At 40.5% G+C, this 7,059-nt stretch overlaps 1 protein-coding gene across 3 annotated transcripts in view; it reads right to left on the bottom strand.

Moving 5' to 3' along the window:
* Window positions 1-6,745: 6,745 nt before the first annotated feature.
* dnajc24 (DnaJ (Hsp40) homolog, subfamily C, member 24) overlaps window positions 6,746-7,059 on the bottom strand; it is a 5,259-nt gene continuing 4,945 nt past the window's right edge. For all 3 annotated transcript variants that reach the window (XM_069719634.1, XM_069719632.1, XM_069719633.1), the window contains one exon: window positions 6,746-7,059. This exon is cut by the window's right edge and continues 647 nt beyond it. The gene's annotated coding sequence lies outside the window, so the exon portion shown is untranslated.

A 7,059-nucleotide genomic window follows, 5' to 3' on the forward strand; every position in this document is an offset into this window, starting at 1 on the left:
AAACGCTGAGCGATATTATTTTTAAATTACAAATCAGTAGGAATAACAGAAAATGAATTAGTTAAAAGAACAACAACAGAAACAAAAACTAAAGAGGTCTAGTCAGGAAGTAATGTCTGTATGTGTCTGTAGACATTCAAAACCTGTTTAGTTTTTATTAATTTAAAGGATTTCTTAAAATTGGTTGACTCATTCATGAAGACTAAGAAGAGTGAATGAATCTACATCTGTGGGTGAATTGTTTAGCCATAATAATTGGGTTGTTACTCAGCATTTCCCCTTTTCTGTTTTTCAATATAACTCCAAATTTGATCTCATTAAATATTAATTTGGGTGATTCAGAGTCCTTTTCATGTATCCAGTTTTGTAAAGATTTTCAAAAGGATCTGGTATGCTCGCAAGCCAAGAACAAATGTTCTAACGTTTCCACTGAATTTGTTTAATTTGCTCATTAGTTTTTTTCAAATTTGAAACTCCATGATCTGAACTGAAATTAAACTTATTATGTGTAACGGATAAAGTGTGTTTGTGAGTGAGTGATTATTCAAACCAATTTATCTGGAGATGAAAGCAAAGTAATCACGTCCAAATTATTCTGCAAAGACATTTCATATTTGAAGAGAACATGTCTGGACGACAGTGAGAGCTTAAAGCTCTGTGTCACGGTTCACAGCTACAGATTCACAAGGCAGCGGTCGTCGACTGCAGCGTGGAAGTAAATACAGGTAAATACTTTTTCTACAATAAATCAAACTAAACTTGAGGATATTCACAGTAAAAGATGGTTTGATGACAAACCTCAGAACGAGAGTTTTTGAGAGGTTGGAAGTGATGACGATGTCTCGTCAGGTGTCAGCAGAGCTGTGACCAGTTCTCAGTTATATATTAATGACATGGTTGGAGTGCAATGAATAATATTTAAAATGGTTTGTAATCTGCTCTATTTCATTTCACTCTTGTTTATCGTACAAATTCAACAATCATCATAAATCTGGCAAATAAAATGCCTTTTTGACTTCTTTTAAACACGTTCACAGATTCCAGCAGTGAACTTATTTCTGAGAAAACATGAATGGTTAAACCTATAAAATAGCATCCAAAATGTAAAAATATAGAATCTTTAACTCTTTACAAAGAGTTCCTGATAAAACATGACTTGATTTCATGAAACTCATTTTTAAGATTTTACAGTGTATGATAAGAGGAGGGGATGGAGGGCTTTTGTGCAGAGGGTTGGTAGAAAGTGATCTAAAGCGCTCTAATTGCAGGTGGTGTGTTAGTGAAAGTGATTTTTGTGTCGTAGCACATCCCAGCACGTCTCTGTGTCTGTCACATCAATATTCTACCAACCCTTCAATTAAACATCAGCTGTCAACCCCCCCAACATACACACACACACACACACACCACACACACACACACACACACACACACACACACACACACACACACACACACACACACACACACACACACACACACACACACACACACACACACACACACAACAGCACCACCTCCCCCCAAACATAAGCCTCCCTCAGTATGTCAGTAAAAACTCTCATGACACTCGAGAGAAAATAATTAGTGGAGAATTTTTTTTTTAAATATCCATCACCGCATCTCTCATCTTTTCTTCTTCATGCTGCCTCGATGGAGGAGGTAGAGATGGCTGGATGGACGGATGGACGGACGCATGAATGGATGGATGGATGGATGGATGGATGGATGGACGGATGGATGGACGGATGGACGGATGGATGGATCTGTGGGGATAATAGATGAGAGATGATCATCACTCAGAGCTTCTGTCAGCTGTGACCTTTGCAGGCTGAGTGACCAGCGAGAGCAGAGTCATTACGGTACTTTATCCCTTTGTGTGTCTGTCGCAGCCCCGCTGGGAGGAGAATGGCTCTGTCATTTAGGGGCACTGCTTCTCAACTTGTGGGTTAGGACCCCCTAGGCAGTCACGGGATCATTTTTCTGGGTCATGGGATGTATTTTTAAGGATACAAATAATTTGCCTTTTTCCTGATTTTCATATATTTTTCATTTTATTGCTTCAACTACATCTTCTTCTAACTGATCACATGAAGCACCATGATTAAAGGAAACTCATTTTTCAATGTTCACCACTTTAATTTTCATAATTTGATATCAAATTATTGAAGATGCATCTTGAAACAAATTACAGTTTTGAGTGAAGTCTATTTTCTGTGATGTTACAGAAACAGTTATATAATTCTTTATATTATTCAGCTTGAGTAAATTTGACCTTTGAGGCCACGGTGGATTATTTGCTTGAGATATCAAGTTTGCAGTTGGGTGCTTCAGACAACATTACCAAAGCTCCTGGAGCCTCATTTACACACACTGAGCACGCTCACAAATGAGGCTTGAAGCATGCGTACACCACTTTTCACAGAAATTAAATTTAAAAACAAACCTAACGAGAGAATGTGCGCACCAACATTTTGGAGACAAATTGGCCTTATTTCAAATTCAATTCTTACAGGTTTATTTTACATATCATATTAAAACAAATTATTCAAATAAGCTGATGATACTGTCACTAAATCAAAATGACTTCACTGCTATGTGCCAATACAATGGAGGACAGACACCTCAACTTCACTTCCAGTCAAGTCGATTATCTTGTTGACAGTGCTGCAGCATCACTGCATACGACTGTTACACCTCTGAAAAAGAAAACAATGACTGAGAGCAGGATTACTGTTGAGACAATAAAACATCAGAAGGGCGAGACTAACCTGTCTCACAGCGGTGAGACCAGCTCGCGGTTCCTATTAGTGCCTGAATAAACCAACACCTGAAGGTCATTTATGACCTCACAACGAGCTCCAGCTGTGATCAGAAGTTGGAGGAGTTGGGAAAAATCCAACCATTAATTTATCCCCCAAGTTCAGACTGTCAAAACTGCTCTGCTGGGATCTTCTGAGGGAAAACATTCAGGGTAAATGATCTGGAATATGTAGTGCGATGGCAATTCAGTTCTCAAACATGAGCACAATTAAAACATGTTTCTTGCCTTCAACAACATCATTTTGGTTCTCCATCACTTGACTCCCTGTGACTTCTTTCTGTTCCCCAAAATGAGGTTCCAAAGCAGAAATCAGCTTTACGAGCAACATCCGGACCTTTGAAGTCAGTTTTGAGCCTGACTGCTCAGTGAGTGGACGAAGAATTGCAGCTTCAAGAAATATGACCAAAGCACTGGGTGAGAGAAACTTGGCGAGTTTGAAAACATCATTGGCACAGTGGTAATTGCTGGGAAGACTGTCTGATACTGTAAACACTCACCAGTCACAGCCAGAGAAACACGAGCAGCAAGATGTTCATACCAGATGGAGAAGCACCTACTATATGCAGCCGCCGCTGATGGAGCCGGGATGTTCTCTGGGGGCGTTTGCTGCAGAGCTGCCAGCCACGCTCAACACGCATCAGTGAGGGCTAATTGATAACACGTTGAGCCTCTTCACACCTTTTGAAGAACTCACAAAAGGAATCAGGCACTCGATAGCAACAGTCACAGACGTAATCCAGCCTTCACAGCACTGAAAGAGCAGACTGTGGAGTGGGCAGAGAAAGTTCATCTGTAGAGAGCCGCTGCACACTTTGGCCACTTTTCTTAATGTGATTACAGTCGGTTACAGATCCTCCTTGGTGTATATTATATAATATATAACATGAACAAAAGCAGGACCAGGAGAACACTGGAATACTAGTGTTCAAATGCAACATGCTTTTCCATTGGAAACAAGTACGACCCAATCAGCAACCAGCAGTGATGTCGCCGGTTGGTTTGTGAACGTTATGAAGCCTCGAGTTCGGATTTTGCCAGTCGCCATCTTTGTTAGTTCGGAGCGGTTTGGAGCAGGAAGTGACCATATTTGGACGAGCTGGGGGAGGAACGAGCGGTGGATCAGACTGATCTGATTGGAAACCTGACGATACTACGTCCCGCCCACTGATAGCTGTAATCTGACTGCACCACAGGCCTGTCAATCAAACAGACACACCCCCAAAAACAGGTCTTCTTGAATCTTCTTTTCTAATGAATGAGGGATTATTTTCGTTTGGACCTCCAGAAAACTAATAAGAAGGAGTGACTTTAGCTAACAACACCGAGATAACTCGAGGAAAAAATTTATTGACTTTGTTTTTGATGAGAGAAATTGAATGGGAGTCTATGGAGCCAGAGGCTTTTTGGAGCCGACCTCTAGTGGCACTCGGTAGTATTGCAGCTTAAGGTACTTCTGCATCGGCCTCATTTTTCAGACCCGTAAGCTACGAAGAGTTTTATATCCAGTCTGTGATACGTCCTCAATCCAAGTCACAAGTCACAAGTACTGAAACAAGAAATATGATAATGAAAGATATGATCTACAACCTAAAGAGTACAGGCCCATACATCTTTATTCATGAATCTAAAATAAACAGAGCGATGATTTCCAGAGGGAGTTTTTTGTACTAGTTATTGTTGAATCTTATCATCATGTCTGTCAGTAAATTATTGATAGAATCAGATCATTTTCTATTAATCAAGAATGGAGGAAGAAACAACTCATTATGAACATTTCTATTATTCATCTTGCTGGGTGTGCGATTGTGCTTGATGAGCGTCAGGTAGTCTAAACAGCATCACGCCAACCAGCAGGCAGGTTCAGACACGAATCGAAGGACCACAGAGGATACGGACTCACCTCCGTGCCTCACAGGTGGATTCCTCTAGGGGATGGACCGCCATCCTCTCCTGCCTCTGCATCGCATCACCTCGCAACAACCCCCACGATGCTCTCACCAGTCCTCCTGATGGACCTCCATCCACACAACTGTAAACAGCTGCATTATCACTGCTGAGAGCTGACAACACACACGACAAGGGGAGAAGTATCAACTCAGTGAGGCCGGTGTTGACCGGTAGAGGAAAGACAAATCTGCTGCTTGTTGTTTTGACCTGCCTCTGTAGAAAACAATGTATGTATCAGCTTCGAAGTGAAACACAGTCAGCTGCTTTTCAACAACTCACTTACCCTTAAAATGCATCTTCTCATGTCTCTTCATCCTCATGAGACCAGAGTTTCACCTTTTCCTTGATGAGGAACTTTAAAGGATATAAGCTACACATTATAATCACACTGATTGCACTGTAAATAACTGCAAACATACAAACGATGAGACTTTACTTTATTTCAAAATACTGCCATTTATTTTGCAGGTTTGTGTCCAAGTTAATTTGGAGGTTGTGCACAGATTTATTACCAGAGTTGGAAGTGTTCAAACATCCATCCAATATATCTATCTACCATTTATCACCTACAAATTCCTGCTTCTAAATTCAGACAAAACAGAAGTTCTTGTACTTGGTCCTAAACACCTCAGAAACTCTTTCTGTAATCACTTAGTTACTCGAGATGACGTTGTCTTGGCCTCCAGCAAAACTGTGAGGAACCTTGGAGTCATCTTTGATGAGGATTTGTCCTTTAGCCACCATATAAAGCAAATCTCCAGAACTGCCTTCTTTCATCTACGTAATATTCATAAAATCAGGAAAATCCTTCCTCAGCGTGACGCAGAAAAACTCATTTATGCATGTGTTACTTCTAGACTAGATTATTGTAATTCCTTGTTGTTAGGATGTCCAAATTACTCATTAAAAACCTTGCAGCTGATCCAAAATGCTGCAGCAAGAGTACTGACGGGATTTATCAAGAGAGATCATATTTCTCCAGTTTTAGCTTCTCTTCACTGGCTTCCTGTGAAATCAAGAATAGAATTTAAAATTCTCTTGATGACTTACAAAGCTCTACATGACCAGGCTCCATCATATCTTAGAGATCTTATAGAACCATATAATCCTAGCAGAGCACTTCTCTCTCAGTACGCTGGTCTACTTGTGGTTCCTAGAGTTTCCAGAAGTAGAATGGGAGGCGGAGCTTCAGTTTTCAGGCTCCTCCCCTGTGGAACCAGCTCCCAGTTTGTGTTGGAGGGGCAGAAACCCTCTCTAGCTTTAAGATTAGACTCAAAACGTTCCTTCTTGATAAAGCCTATAGTTAGGGCTGGCTCAGGTAGACCTGAACCAACCCTTAGTTATGCTGTTATAGGCCGAGGCTGCTGGAGGACCTCGTTACATGCTGAGCTTCTTTTCTTTCCTCCTACTCTTTAACTGACTCATACCTCACCATCTTCTTCTCTCCCATAGTTTCTTCTTATTATCTGTTGTCTCCATTCAGTTCCTTCGCTCACGTAGTTTCTCTTCTTTCTTTTCCAGATGTCCTGTCATGGAGCTGCATGTCTCTGATTGTCGTCTCCACCAACAGTTCTTCTCTTGTATCTCTATGCTGTCCTTTTCTCTCTCTGCTCTCCTCTCACCCCAACCGGTTGAGGCAGATGGCTGCCCACCTCTGATCCTGGTTCTGTCGGAGGTTTCTTCCTGTTAAAGGGAGTTTTTCTTCCCTCCATTGGAGGTTTTTCTCCCTTAAATAGGAGTTTTTTTCCCTCTTAGCTTATGTGGGAATTGTTGAATTGTTGAATTGTTGAATTGTTTTCTCTGTATAATATTGTAAAGTCTTGCTGTGAGGACTCTAATGTGTTAAGTGCCATGAAATAACCTACGTTGTGATTTGGCGCTATATAAATAAAATTGAATTGAATTGAATTGAATTGAATTGAATTGAATTGAATTGAATTGAATTGAATTGAATTGAATTGAATTGAATTGAAATTGAATCTATACCCACTTTATTTTACCCAGCTGACTTTGAGCAGGGGTGGAGCCAACACAGAAAGACAGAGAAACAGACCTGCAGTAGTCGAGCTCATTCCCAGTAAATTAACAAAGTGGCAAAATGACATCGAGGGTTGAATGTTACCTCTTTACATTTGTCAGATATGAATCACTGTTTTCCACAGAGGCACCAGTAGAAAAACATTCTGGGTTTTTATGACAGTTTAGCAAAGGACTTTTTTTTGGCATTTAAATCTGCACTTGGATTAATATATCATACATTTCTAATCTCTAGATGTGTAATGACATTA

This window comes from Brachyistius frenatus, unplaced genomic scaffold, assembly GCF_029030835.1.
Source record: "Brachyistius frenatus isolate BFR_SWC_R1_liver_20210118 unplaced genomic scaffold, ASM2903083v1 Contig_219, whole genome shotgun sequence".
Classification (NCBI taxonomy): Eukaryota; Metazoa; Chordata; class Actinopteri; family Embiotocidae; genus Brachyistius; species Brachyistius frenatus.